We start from the raw sequence: 14,564 nt of genomic DNA, 5'->3' as shown, positions 1-14,564 counted from the left end.
CAAAAATGCCAGATTTCTTCTGTCATTTTATTTTCTATTCAGCTGGCTTTCTCCTTTCTTAAACAGCTTACCACCAATGGGTTCCAAGTCACTCCCATCCTTGTAGCATGATCCTTCAGTATGGTTTTGTCTCATACATTGCTCAAAATGATCTTCTCTCTCATAGCTTTTTTTTCCCGTCTTTTATCACTAGTTCTCTATACCCTCAATCAGGCTAATAGGCTTTGAAACTGGTGTTTTAGTTGTTAGAAAATATGAGTTACACAAGGAAGCCTTCTGGAAGTCTTTGAGCCTGCTGTGGCAATGCCCTAAAAACATGACACACTCCACTAATGTGCTTCATCAAGTCAGGACATGTCCTTTAATTGTATGCTACTACATATAGTTAGAGAACCATATTTAGCTAACACTGTGAAACCTGCTCTAAAGAGGTGTATTAAAAAGATGATAAAAGGCTTTAGGGCCAATTTAATATTTATGTTGCGCCATAGAGACTACATGAAACAGGAGACTTTGAACAAACATATGGCAGCTCTAAGTTTCATACAAATCCAAAAAATGAAGGAATTAGGTTAGTAAGTTTTTAAGAACATTTTCAGCTTTTTTTTTTTTTTGAGGGGGAGGGGCAGAGGGAGAGGGAAGGAGAGAATCCCAAGCAAGTGCCAGGCCCAGCATAGAGCCTGATGCAGGACTCTATCTCAAAACCCTGAGATTATGACCTGAGCCAAAATCAAGAGCCAGACGCTTAACTGACTGAGCCACCCAGGCACCCCAGAACACTTTCAACTTTAATCAATAATTTATATGAATAAATTATCAGTTAAAGAGACTCTGTTTCTGACCAAGATATAATAAGAGGGACCAGTTTACTTCCCTACCTCAAACAACCAAATAACAGACAAAGTATACGGGGGGGAGGGGGGATCTAGCTTCAAGACACTGGGCATCAGACAAAAAAGATCCCTGAGAGATGCGAAACAAAGTGAGCCCTACTGCCCCAGCTTACTGCCTTGAGAGTTTCCAAGTGATGTGTGGCACAGGACCCAAATGTGTGAGGCCTGGCAGACTTGCTGAGTTGATGAGATGGAGCTGACAGTCTGGGTAGATCCAGGTGGCTAGTGTTCATGAAACAGAATACTGGAGAGGAGAAAGGTGCACAGAGAGAACTTGTTATGGACTGAATGTTTGTGTCTCCCCAAAATTCATATACTGAAACCCTAGCCCACAATTAGGAGATGATCATGTCATGAGGCAGAACCCCCATAAATGGGATGAGTTCCCTTATAAGAGATTTCTCAGAGAGTTCATCAACCCTTCCATCATCTAACGACAAAGCTAGAAGATGACTGATTATGAAGCAGGAGGCGGACCCTCATCAGACACCAAATCTTCTGGGCTTTGATCTTGGACTCCTCAACCTCCAGAACTGTGTTTTGTTTAAGACACTCAGTCTACAGTCATTTTGTTATAGTAACCCAAAAAGACTAAAACAGACCCCGGAGATCTGCAGACTTGCCCTTAAACATGTAGCTGAATACTGATCATCACATATACATGAGGAAACAAAACAGGACAAAAAAAAAAAAAAAAAAAAACCCACCCAGAATAATTAGGAGGAACAACATACATACAGTATATACACAAGACCAGTAAAAGTGCCTACCCCAAACAGCCAGACCAAAAACAAAAACAAAAGCAAAAAACCACAAAAAACTCACAATCCATGGGGCATTGGGTAAAGCAAACAGGAAGATCTTGCCATAGTACCGAGACAAAATTAATCCTAAAGCAGTAGTTATTCAACTGGGAGCAATTAGCCACTCCTCCCCACATTTGGCAATTTCTGGAAACATTTTTGGTTGTCATGAATGAGGGGGGCACCTAAAAGGTAAAGGCTAGGGACGTTGTTAAACATTTTACAAAGCATAATATCGTCCTTCACTACAAAAAATAAACTGATCCAAAATGTTATAGTGTTGATATTGAGAAACCCTGCATAAGAATGAATGTGTCTCTGATCCAGCCAAACAAATCTTAAAGGCAAGATCCAAAAGGATCAAATTGTTTTCCAGAAATTTAACTATCTCCCACAATAAAACTCAAGAATATTATTAGGAATACAAAAGTATTCAGCACCCAACAGATAAAATCCATAATGTCTGGCATCCAATCAAAGATTACCAGACATGTAAAGTAAGAAAATTCACCTATAATGAATAGCAAACAATCAGCCAAAACTGACCCAAAACTGATACAGATAATAGAATTAGCAAAGAAATTAACTAAGTTGTAAGAATTCTATTACAGATGTTCAAAAAGTTAGAGACATGGACACAAAGAACACTCAATTCAACTTCTAAAAATGAAATTACAATATATGTAATGAAAAATATGCTGGATGCATGGGTGGCTCAGTCACTGAACATCTGCCTTCAGCTCAGGTCATGATGCCAGCCAGAGTCCTGGGATCCAGGCTCATGCAGGGCTCCACTGGAAGCCTGCTTCTCCCTTTTCCACTCCTCCTGCTTGTGTTCTCTCTCTGTCTCTCTCTGTCAAATAAATAAATAAAATTAAAAAAAAAAAAGAAAAATATGCTGGACGGAATTAACTGCTGATTCTTATAAGAAGAATAATAACTTGAAGACACACAATAGGAATTATTTAAAATGAAACACAAGAAAAGATCATTTTTTCCTTTCTTCCAAAAAAGAAGAGAACCAATCTTTCTTTCTTCCTTCCTTTCTTTCTTTGAGGAAGGGGAAGGGGGCAGAGGTTGAGGGAAAGAGAATCCTAACATGGGGACTGATCTTACCTCCCTGAGGTCATGACTTAAGCCAAAATCAAGAGTCAGATTTTTAACTGACTGAGTCACCCAGGTGCCCCAAGGAGAGCATATTTCTGAATACATTCCATAAGGCCAGTATTACCCTGAGACCAAAATCAGGCAACAACAGCCCAAGAAAATAAAACTATATAGCCTGATAATTCTTTAAAATCACAGATGCCAAAATTTAAAACAAGACTTCTGCAATCAAATCTAACAATATTTCAAGAAGAACTAATACATCATAACCAAGTGGTATTTATCCCAGGAATGCAAAGTTAGTTTAACACTTGAAAAATGAAATAATTCACATATAAATAAGCTAAAACAGGGAAACCACAAGGTTATCTCAAAAGACACTTAAAAAGTTGAGGTGCGGGCGCCTGGGTGGCTCAGTGGGTTAAAGCCTCTGCCTTTCGCTCAGGTCATGATCCCAGAGTCCTGGGATCGAGCCCTGCATTGGGCTCTCTGCTTAGAGGGAGCCTGCTTCCTCCTCTCTCTCTCTCTCTGCCTGCCTCTCTCCCTACTTGTGATCTCTGTCTGTCAAATAAATAAATAAAATCTTTAGGGGCGCCTGGGTGGCTCAGTGGGTTAAAGCCTCTGCCTTCGGCTCAGGTCATGATCCCAGCATCCTGGGATCGAGCCCCGCATCGGGCTCTCTACTCCGCGGGGAGCCTGCTTCCTCCTCTCTCTGCCTGCCTCTCTGCCTAGTTGTGATTTCTCTCTGTCAAATTAATAAAATATTTAAAAAATAAATAAAAAAAATAAATAAATAAAATCTTTATTAAAAAAAAAAAAAAAAGTTGAGGTCCCCAGCTGGCTCAGTTGGAAGAACATGTGACTCTGGATTTCATGGTCATGGTTTGAGCTCCATGTTGGGGGCAGAGATGACTTTAAAATAAAGTCTTAAAAAAAAAAAAAGCGACACTAAAAAAGCATTTGACAAAATCCAATATTCATTCCTGATAAAAACTCTCATCAAGGGGCACCTGGGTGACTCAGTGGGTTAAGCCTCTGCTTAAGTAAGGTCATGATCTCAGGGTCCTGGGATCAAGCCCTGCATTGGGCTCTCTGCTCACCAGGGAGCCTACTTCCCCCTCTCTCTCTGCTTGTCTCTCTGCCTTCTTGTGATCTCTCTCTCTGTGTCAAATAAATAAATAAAATCTTAAAACAAAAACAAAAACAAAAAAAAAACACCTCTCACCAAACTAAAAATAGAGAGACGCTTCATCAACTTGATAAAGGGGACCTTTGAAAAACCTATAGCTAACAAAGATTGCTTTCCTCTACTATCAGTCACCAGGCAAGACTATCCACTCTTACCATTACTATAAAGCAATGGACATTCTGCTCAGTAGAACAAGGCAAGAAAAAGAAATAAAAGCCATACAGATTAGAAAGTAAGAAATAAAATTCACAATTTGCAGAATTTACAAACAATAAGATTATTTATGTAGGAAATTCAATGGAATTCACACATACACAAAAAAAACTGACTAGAACTAGTAAGTTAGTTTAGCAAGATTGCTGCAAATAAAATCAACATAAAAATATCAACTGTATTTCTATATACTAGTAATAAAAAATCAAAAACTGAAATTTATAAAATACCATTTATAATAGCATCAAAAACTATCAAATATTCAAGGATAAATCTGACCAAACATGGGAAAGACATGTATACTAAAACCTATAAAACATTACTAAGAGAAATTAAAGATCTAAATAAACAGAGATGGAATGGTCAGAAGATTCAGTATTTTTAAGATGTCAATCTTTTTTTTTTTTTTTAAGATTTTACTTATTTATTTGACAGAGAGAGATCACAAGTAGGCAGAGAGGCAGGCAGAGACAGAGAAAGGGAAGCAAACTCCCCATCAAGCAGAGAGCCTGACGCGGGACTCGATCCCCGGACCCTGAGATCACGACCCAAGCCGAAGGCAGTGGCCCAACCCACTGAGCCACTGAGGCGCCCCAAGATATCAGTTCTTCTTTAATTTGATCTATAGAATCAATGCAATTCCAATAAAAATCCTGGCATTTTTGTAGATATTCATAAACTGATTTCACAAAAGCTCATATGGAAATGCAGAAGATCCAGAATAATCCAAAACAGCTTTGAAAAAGAAAAAAATTGGGGGCACCTGGGTGGCTCAGTCTTGTTAAGTGCCTGAGTCTTGATTTCAGCTCAAGTCATGATCGCAAGGTCATGAGATTGAGCCCCAAGTCAGCTTTGTGCTCAGCGGGCAATCTGCTTGAGATTCTCTCTCTCTCCCCTCTCCTTCTGCCCCTCTTCCTGTGCAGATGCATACACAGGTTCTCTGGCTTTCTCAAATAAATGAATCTTAAAAAAAAAAAGAATAAAATCAGCTGATTTCATTATAGTACAATAATTATTTTCTACTGCTATGTAGCAAATTACCATAAACTTAGTGGCACTTGCATTTCTTGCTATGTGGCCTCTTATTTTGAAAACCAGCAGCGTCTCCCGTATTGAATTCCCCTTGTGCCTGGAATCTCTCCAGAAAAGGCACATTCCTTCTTTAGGGCTTGCCTGATTAAGTCAGGTCCACCAAGAATACTGTTTCTCAGTCAACTGCACCATATAACATAATCTAATTGCATCACTGATAGCCCCCTTATATTTACAGGTCCTTTCCATTATTACACAACAGTCATTAAAGGTCATTTTAGAATTCCATCTATCATACTATATTAAATCAAGACAAAGTGGTAGTGGCATAAAGATAAATGGAACAGAATGGGAAATCTGGAAACAGACTTACACAGATAGATAACTGATTTTCTACAAATGTGCAAAGGCAATTTAATGAAGAACAGGCTTCATCAAATAGTACTGGAAAAAAATGGATATCCATATGCAAAACCAATCAATCCATATCTCTCACCACATACAAAAATTAACTCCAAATGGATGACAGATCAAATATAAACTCTAAAACTAGAAAACATCTAGAAGAAAACGAGAGAAAGTCCTTCCGATCTTAGGTTAGGTCAAGATTTCTTAGCTATGATACCAAAAGCAAAATCCATAAAAGAAGTTGATAAATAGGACCTCATTTGTCTAGGCAGGAGACTGAAGGACTTTTACGGTTTTTAGTCTGCAAATTTCTGCACTGTTTAAATCTTTTGTAGCAATATATTTCTATAATAAAAAGAGATAATACATAAAACCAATATAGTCACTGAAGAACATTTAAAATAAAATTTTAAAATTACCTTTGAGAACTATTGCTTGTAATTTGTTATATACCTCTCTCACAAAATTTTCTATAAAGAGAAATCATACCACAGATAAATCTGTCTCATTTTACTTAACATTATTACAAGAATCCGACCTAGTATTATTAAATTATCTTTTGAAAAGGACATTCTATTCTATGGCTATACAATAGTTTGTTCATTTCTTCATTTTTGACAATTGTTCACAATTTTATTACTGTTACAAATAGTACTGCAGAGTCTGACATAAGATTTCTAGCAGTGGAGGGGCACCTGGGTGGCTCAGTCATTAAGCGTCTGCCTTTGGCTCAGGTCATGATCCCAGGGTCCTGGGATCAAGCCCCACGTTGGGCTCCTTGCTCGGCGGGAAGCCCACTTCTCCCTCTTCCACTCTCCCTGCTTGTGTTCCCTCTCTCGTTGCGTCTCTCTCTGTCAAATAAATAAATAAAATCTTAAAAAAAATTTTTTTAAAAAGATTTCTAGGAGTGGAGTAACTGTATCAAAAAATCTGGTGTTGGGGCACCTGGGTGGCTCAGTGGGTTAAAGCCTCTGCCTTCGGCTCAGGTCATGATCCCAGGGTCCTGGGATCGAGCCCCACATCGGGCTCTCTGCTTAGCTGGGAGCCTGCTTCCTTCTCTCTCTCTGCCTGCCTCTCTGCCTACTTGTAATCTCTATCTGTCCAATAAATAAATCTTAAAAAAAAAAAAAAATCTGGTGTTTACATACTAATATCATTAAAGCTTGATTAACATTAAAAAGCACTGCATGCAAAGCTCATACTTACCCAAAATGTTAAGTAGTATGTATAAAGGAAACATTCCAATTTGAGATAAAATTTTAAGGTTTATTCTGAAATCATGAGCTATTAAGAAATTATCAAAGTACTTTATTTACTATCAAGGCACTGAGAGAATAAATAGTCCACTCCTGCAGAATCTCACTATCAATAAGCATTAGTCAGTTTCAAGTCCTGGATAACAGATAAACAAAAAGAGCTGATCATTCTTTATAGAGTGGAAAAAAAGATATCTTATCTTATGGGTGGACTCTGGTTAGAAATTTTTGAAAACTGTACAAAAATGCACTTTTCAGCACCCCACCTCTTTTATTTACAAGCATGTTTCTTTTCTCTCCAAATTTAATTCATACTAGAGATTTCACCAGCCTGAGAGTAAAAGAGCTCAGTACATTTCCTATGATGACCTTATCTCCATAATTAAGAAAATGAAAAAAGCTTATCATAAGAACTTTAAATCTGCTATTTCTTAATAGTAGCATAGCTATTCTTTATTAATGAGCCTTTAAGGCATCCCATTAGCGGCCTAAATCTCTCCCCAATAAAAACTCAGTTGTGTTCTACTATATTAAAATGGCAAATACTGCATGTTAGTTCTGACAAACTGAGTATAACCAGTCCAGAACAGCAAAAGGAGATAATGAATATCAATAAACTCTTTCCCTACTCCTCCTTGTTGATACCTTGTTGTTTGTTGTGCTCCACCCTACGTTTGTACCAGCAGCTGCAGGACAATCTGGCCAGCCTGAAAACGACTTAACCAATGCTCCTTTTAGAGCATTATATTCTGTGAATCACCAGTGACTCAATATCCATGACAAATATGTACTTGGCACTATCTTTTCTAATCTCCCTCTAGTTGTTTTCTGCTACTACAGTTTGAAAAGCTAAGAATTATTCCCCAGGATCTCTTGCAACTGGGATTCTAAATGTGAATTAGGTTCAGCCAAGTAGAAGTTCTGATGTGCTTCTGATACAGAAAGCAGAAAGTGAAGTGGGAGCCATTTCCCTGAAGTTTTGGCTATTCACAAGACAGACTACGTAAATGTTGGTGTTGTGTGTGTGTGTGTGTGCACATGCGCACACACGCACACACGTAATTCTCCAGCTTTTAGTCACTGTTGAGTTCAAGGAAGCAGTTGCAGTTGTGAAACAGCAATACTGGCTTTCTAACACCTGGATCATAGATATGATGGTATGTTGTTTTGTTTGTGTGTGTTTGTTAAATTATACATAAAACTTACGATTTTAACAATTTTTTAAGTATACAGTTCAGTGGTATTAAGTTCATTCACATGGAAGTGCAACCACCATCACCATCCACTTCCAGAACTTTTCATCATACTAAAAGAAACCTTTTTGTTCATTAAACAGTAACTCCCATCATCCCCATCTTCCCCTTGTCAGAAAGTAGACAACCACCCGTCTACTTTCTGTTTCTACAGATTAGGTTATACTAGGTACCTCATATAAGTGGAATCACACAACATTTTGTCTTTTTGTATCTGGCTTATTTTCCTTAGCATAATGTCTTTGAGGTTTACCCATGTTTTAACATGTGACAGAATTTCCTTCCTTTTTGAAGGTTGAATAGTATTTCATTGTTATGCATATATCACATTTTGTTGATCCACTCATCCATCAACAGACATGGGTTGCTTTCAACTTTCAGCTATACTGAATAATGCTCCTATAAAAGTGGGTGTACAAATATCTGTTCAAGTCCTATTTTCACTTCTTTTGGGTAAATACCCAGAAGTAGAATTGCTGGGCCATTTGGTAATTCTGTTTACTTTTTTCAGGAAATCACCGTAACATTTTGCAAAACAGCCGTATCATTTTACATTTCCACCAGCAATGTACAAGTGTTCCAATTCTTCTATATTCTCGCCAACACTTGCTATTTTGTTTCTTTTTTTTTTTTTTTAAGATTTTATTTTATTTGACAGATCACAAGTAGGCAGAGAGAGAGCAGGGGAAGCAGGCTCTCCACCGAGCAGAGAGCCCAACGTGGGGCTCGATCCCAGGACCCTGAGATCATGACCTGAGCGGAAGGCAGAGGCTTTAACCCACTGAGCCACCCAGGCGCTCGTTTGTTTCTTTTTTAACAACAATCATTCTAATGGATGTAAAGTGATAGCTCATTGTGGGGTTTTTGTTTGTTTGTTTGTTATAAAGATCTGATTTATTTGTCAGAGAGAGAGAGAGCACAGCCAGACAGAGTGGCAGGCAGAGGCAGAGGGAGAAGCAGGCTCCCTGCCAAGCAAGAAGCCCAATGTGGGACTCGATCCCACCACGCTGGGATTATGACCTGAGCGGAAGGCAGCCGCTGAACCAGCTGAGCCACCCAGGCGTCCCTCATTGTGGTTTTTTATCTGATTTCCATAATGACTAGTGAGGTTGAGCATTTTTTTATGTGCTTAACTACATATCTGTATATCTTCTTTAGAGAAATGTCTATACATGTCCTTTGCCCATTCTTGAATTGAGTTGTTTGTTTTTGTTGTTGAAATGGTATGTTCCTAAAACTAACAGTTCCACTCTGGCCTCCCAATTCTAATACCTTTGCTGACTGTGACAAAGGTAGTGCTTTTGGCACACCAGTTTAAATCTTGTTACAGAAGTTATTCCTAGCAGCCCAGCCTGGAGTCTGGAGTATTTTCTATCTCTTGGAACTAAACGCTGACTGAATGCACCACTATGGGCCCTTCAGTCTTCCAAGTTATCACCCTTTAAAGCAAGTGAAGTACCCAAGGTTAAAGGCTTCAAGCTCTCTTGTAAGTTCCACATTTTTCTTCAATTCTAGGTAAGGCAAATAAATTTATGCTATTTCCTTTAATTTCCTGGGAAATTAAGTAAGCAGGATATGGTTTCATATGCTCTTTTCAGCAAATGCATATACTCTTGCATTATCTTTGGAATTGACATGTTTTATTTCAATAAGCTGTATGACTTATTTTTTTCTCAAACAAGCACACTGTGCCAGTGGAAAAAGACTAAGCAGTAAAATGTACCTTTAATAATATAAATACAGCAAAGGCCCTGATCTGGCCATTTCATCTATTAAGTGGGTTCAATTCAATCAAGAATAAGAAAGTAGACAGGTGCCCCTTGGCTTCCAGCCAGCTGTCGGTCTCACAGGAGCATGGGGAAAATGAGGGGGCTGTGGACCCAGGTGTACCAGGCTGCCATTGGGGGTGGGGGTGGAATAAAGTAGACAAATAGCACACTACAAATTTAAGAAAGGGGGAGAAAAAGAAAAAAAGTATCTAGCACTTAGGGCAGCATAATATATTTTTATTTGTAAAGCTATTTTTATTTTATTTTTAGAGAAGATAGTAGGGATTATTAACACCATTACAAAGGCCTGTATGATTAGCACATAATAAGTTCTTAAGCATTATTAAATAAATGCGCAAAAACAGTGGTGCTTGGGTGGCTCAGTCAGTTAAGAATCTGCCTTCAGCTAAGGTAATGATCCTGGGGTCCTGGGATCAGCAGGGAGCCTGCTTCTTCCGCTCCTTCTGCCCCTCCCCCTCCCCCTGCTCGTGCTCTCTCTCTATCCCAAATAAATAAAATCATTAAAAACAAATAAATGTGAGAAAACAAAGTAGCAATCAAAATAACTCAATGCCCTAATGCCCCTCCAAAGACAATTATTAAAGACAAAACAAAGGGGTGCCTGGGTGGCTCAGTGGGTTAAGGCCTCTGCCTTCGGCTCAGGTCATGATCCCGGGGTCCTGGGATGGAGCCCCACATCGGGTTCTCTGCTCAGCGGGGAGCCTGCTTCCTCCTCTCTCTGCCTGCCTCTCTGCCTAGTTGTGATTTCTCTCTGTCAAATAAATAAAATATTAAAAAAAAAAATCCCTGCCTTTACACTATTATTTCATTCTTAAGAGTGTACTCTTGGGGCACCTGGCTGGCTCAGCCAGCGGAGCTCGCGATTCTTGATCTCAGAATTGTGTTCGAGCCCCATGTTGGGTGTAGACATTGCTTAAAAATAAGATCTTTTAAAAAAAGTATATTCTGGGGCGCCTGGGTGGCTCAGTGGATTAAGCCGCTGCCTTCGGCTCAGGTCATGATCTCAGGGTCCTGGGATCGAGCCCCACGTCGGGCTCTCTGCTCCGCGGGGAGCCTGCTTCCTCCTCTCTCTCTGCCTGCCTATCTGCCTACTTGTGATCTCTCTGTCAAATAAATAAATAAATAAATCTTTAAAAAAAAAATAAAAAAATAAAAAAAGTATATTCTTAAAAAGATTTTACATTTTCCCTTTATTTAAGCATGTTTTAAATTATACAATAATGTCTAACTACCAAGAGATAAACCCTATATACAATGGTTCTCAACCTGACTACACATTAGAGTAATCCGAACTTTAAAAACATGCCTGTTTCACTGCCCATGCCCCACCCCAGAACTGGATCAAAATCTCTGAGGGGACAGATGCTTGACATCTGCATTTTTTAAAAGCTCCCCAAGTGATTCCCCAAGTGATTCTGAAGCACTATATTGGACTATCCAATCAAATTCTGCTTGTTCTTCTATTTCTGTCTTGGCTAACATTTAATCTTCCAAGTCCCTTCAGACACATCTTATTTCATCCATTATATATGTTGATTTTGTGTTGAGTAGCTGTCTCTCCGATATTATAATCTACATGATACAACTGAATAAAACAGTTAAACACATACACAGAACTGCTGGTAAAGAAGTATTGTACTCTAGGGTTGACTGCTGATATGTATTAGAAAAACTGCATTTGTTTTACATTAAAAATAATTATTTAGAGTCTGTTTATAATACCAAAACCTAATACCCAGAAAACATAATTTTTATTATTTTTTAAAAGATTTGTTTATTTATTTATTAGAGGAAGAGAGCCCAAAAAAGCCAATGGAGGAACAGCAGAGGGAAAGAATCTTTAAGCAGACTCCTCGCTGAGCAGGGAGCCCCAGAGCTTGATCTCATGATAACCCATAAGATCATTTCCTGAGCCAAAACCAAGAGTCAGATGCTTAACCACTGAGCCACCCAGATGACCCGAAAATTTTTATTACTTTTAAATAAATGATCAAATTTATCCACAATTTATATATTTCTTTTTTTTTTTTTTTTAAGATTTTGTTTATTTGACAGACAGAGACAGAGAGATCACAAACAGGCAGAGAGGCAGGCAGAGAGAGAGGGGGAAGCAGGCTCCCTGTTGAGCAGAGAGCCCGATGCGGGGCTCAATCCCAGGCCCCTGAGATCATGACCTGAGCCAAAGGCAGAGGCTTAACCCACTGAGCCACTCAGGTGCCCAATTTATTTATTTCTGATAATTATAAGAATAAGGAAATAAGTCTTCAAAATATAGTAAGAATGCTAAAAAAAAAATCTATAATAAATATTTTAAAATCTGTAAATCCCCAGTAGGATTTAATAGCTTTATTTCCAACCTATCCTTTAGCTTTAAGGAAAAGCAGCATGATATGGTGAAGAACAGTGAATTGGTTGTCAAAATTCTTGGAGCTTAATTTCATTTATATTAACACTTTAGGAGACTTAAAACCGTCTAAACTATGTGGCATCTAAATATCTGTAAAATGAGGAGGGAAAGAGCAAGCTAATAGAAGGAAACTAACATTTATGAACATCTATTACAGGTCAGACACTATGCAGGGTTATTTCACATGTGATTTCATTTAATAATAATAACAACAATAATAATAATAGCAATAATAATTCCTGCTTGATCTTTGCTTAGTTGCTTTGGGAACTCTGCCTGACTGGACCTGTTTTATCTTTTATTTATTTTTTTAAAGACTTTTTATTTTTAAGCAATCTCTGTATCTATATCCTAAATCACACATTTTAAATTCTGACCTGTGTTCAATGCATTTTTCAGGAAAACAAGAGGCAATAATTAGATTAGCTAAAATCTTAAAACATTTACAAAGTGCCAGGAAATGTTCTAAGTGTTTTTACTTGTATGCTCAAATGATTCTCACAACCATATAAAGCAGGTATTATTATCTTCCTCATTTTACAGATGAGATAATTGAAGGAGATGGATTAAATAACTTGCCAAGATAAATGGGCACTAGTAACTACCGCAAGTTTGCAACCCAGGCAATCTCATTTCAAAGTCCATGTTCTTACTCACTACACCACACCATCTCACATAAGCTGAAGGCTCTTGTACTTCTGTAGGGATTGAATCTCATAAATATTAAATATTTTCTAGTTATCAGCAGAGGAATTTGTCAAAGGTTTTCAGTTACATTACATAAAGATTACATAAATGAGATGCCTAATGATGAAAGCTTTTTTTCTTTTTTTGATGGAAGCTTTCTGAATCACAAATTTTGCACTGTTCAGTCTGAAACATTTACTGTCTACTATATGCAGATGGCAGGTACCCAGGCACTGGGGATATAGACAGTATTAAAATGCCCTCATGTTATGTTTGTTCGCCTATTAAATATTTATTGCGCACACTCCATTTGAAGGTATTACACTAGGCAAATGGCACTTACATAGATGAATCTGAAACAGAACCTGCCCTCAATGATTTTAATCTAGAAAGGGATATTAAAGAAAGTTATTTTTTAAAAAAAGGTAAAATGAATTACAGCTGTTGTTCTTTATCTACATTAGCTCACTTAATCCATAAAACACTAACTAAGCAGAATACTTATGAAACACGTTTAAGAAACTGTAAAGTTAATTAAGGGAGTTGGAAAAGAGAAGTTATTTCCAGTTGGTGAGATCAGAAGAGTTCTTGGAAGTGACATCTGAGCTGAACCTTTGAGACATGAAACTGTGAATAGAGATGGAGAAATAAAAGTACACTAGTTGAGGTAAACCGCATGAGCAAGGCTATGAAAATAGAAAACAAAGGAGAACCATTAATGTTCAAAAGACATAAGGGAGTAGTGGGATATCAAGTTTAAAATACAAACTGGGGGCTTTTGGGTGACTCAGTTGGTTAAGCAACTGCCTTCAGCTCAGGTCATGATCCTGGAGTCCTGGGATCGAGTCCCACACCAGGCTTCCCCTCCTCTGCAGGGAGTCTGGAGGGAGCCTGCTTCTCCTTCTCCCTCTGCCTGCCACTGCCCCTACTTGCATGCTCTCTCTGTCAAACAAATAAATAAAATCTTAAAAAAAGAGAAAATATAAATTGGGGCTAGATCATGGAAACCTTTAACTGTCAAGTTCAGTATATTCTATAGACAACGGGGAGCCACTAGAGATTTTTGAACAAGAGGATGACATAATGAGTGTGCTTTAAAGAGCATAATTGTCAGAAAAGTGTAAAACAGACTGTGAGGATTGCAGCTAGCTTAAAAGTATTTAACAGACTGACTGAAGGAAAACAGCTTCTAAAAAACAGAGGCAAGATGGGGCGCCTGGGTGGCTCAGTGGGTTAAAAGCCTCGGCCTTCAGCTCAGGTCATGATCCCAGCGTCCTGGGACCGAGCCCCACATCAGGCTCTCTGCTCAGCAGGGAGCCTGCTTCCTCCTCTCTCTCTGCCTGCCTTTCTGCCTACTTGTGATCTCTGTCTGTCAAATAAATAAATAAAATCTTTAAAAAAAACAAACAAACAGAGGCAAGAGATGAAGGAAATATTATAGGAGATGAAAAAATGGCAGTGATTGCATTCTTTCTGACAAATACATTTTTAAAAACAGCATATGTGGACTTCTGCTTGTGGGAAGA

General features: G+C 38.3%; 1 protein-coding gene across 4 annotated transcripts in view; it reads right to left on the bottom strand.

Annotated features, from left to right (window-relative positions):
* Window positions 1-14,564, bottom strand: part of SAMD8 (sterile alpha motif domain containing 8) — a 52,136-nt gene that overhangs the window by 27,331 nt on the left and 10,241 nt on the right. Inside the window, exon 1 of one of the 4 annotated variants that reach the window (XM_046027226.1) lies at window positions 1,007-1,119. The exons of the other annotated variants lie outside the window; for them this stretch is intronic. The gene's annotated coding sequence lies outside the window, so the exon portion shown is untranslated. Of the gene's footprint in view, window positions 1-1,006; window positions 1,120-14,564 lie in introns of those variants that run through there. 4 annotated transcript variants of the gene reach the window in all.

Source organism: Meles meles, chromosome 13 (genome assembly GCF_922984935.1).
Source record: "Meles meles chromosome 13, mMelMel3.1 paternal haplotype, whole genome shotgun sequence".
NCBI classification, from domain to species: Eukaryota; Metazoa; Chordata; class Mammalia; order Carnivora; family Mustelidae; genus Meles; species Meles meles.
This window is presented reverse-complemented; position numbering and strand designations above follow the sequence as displayed.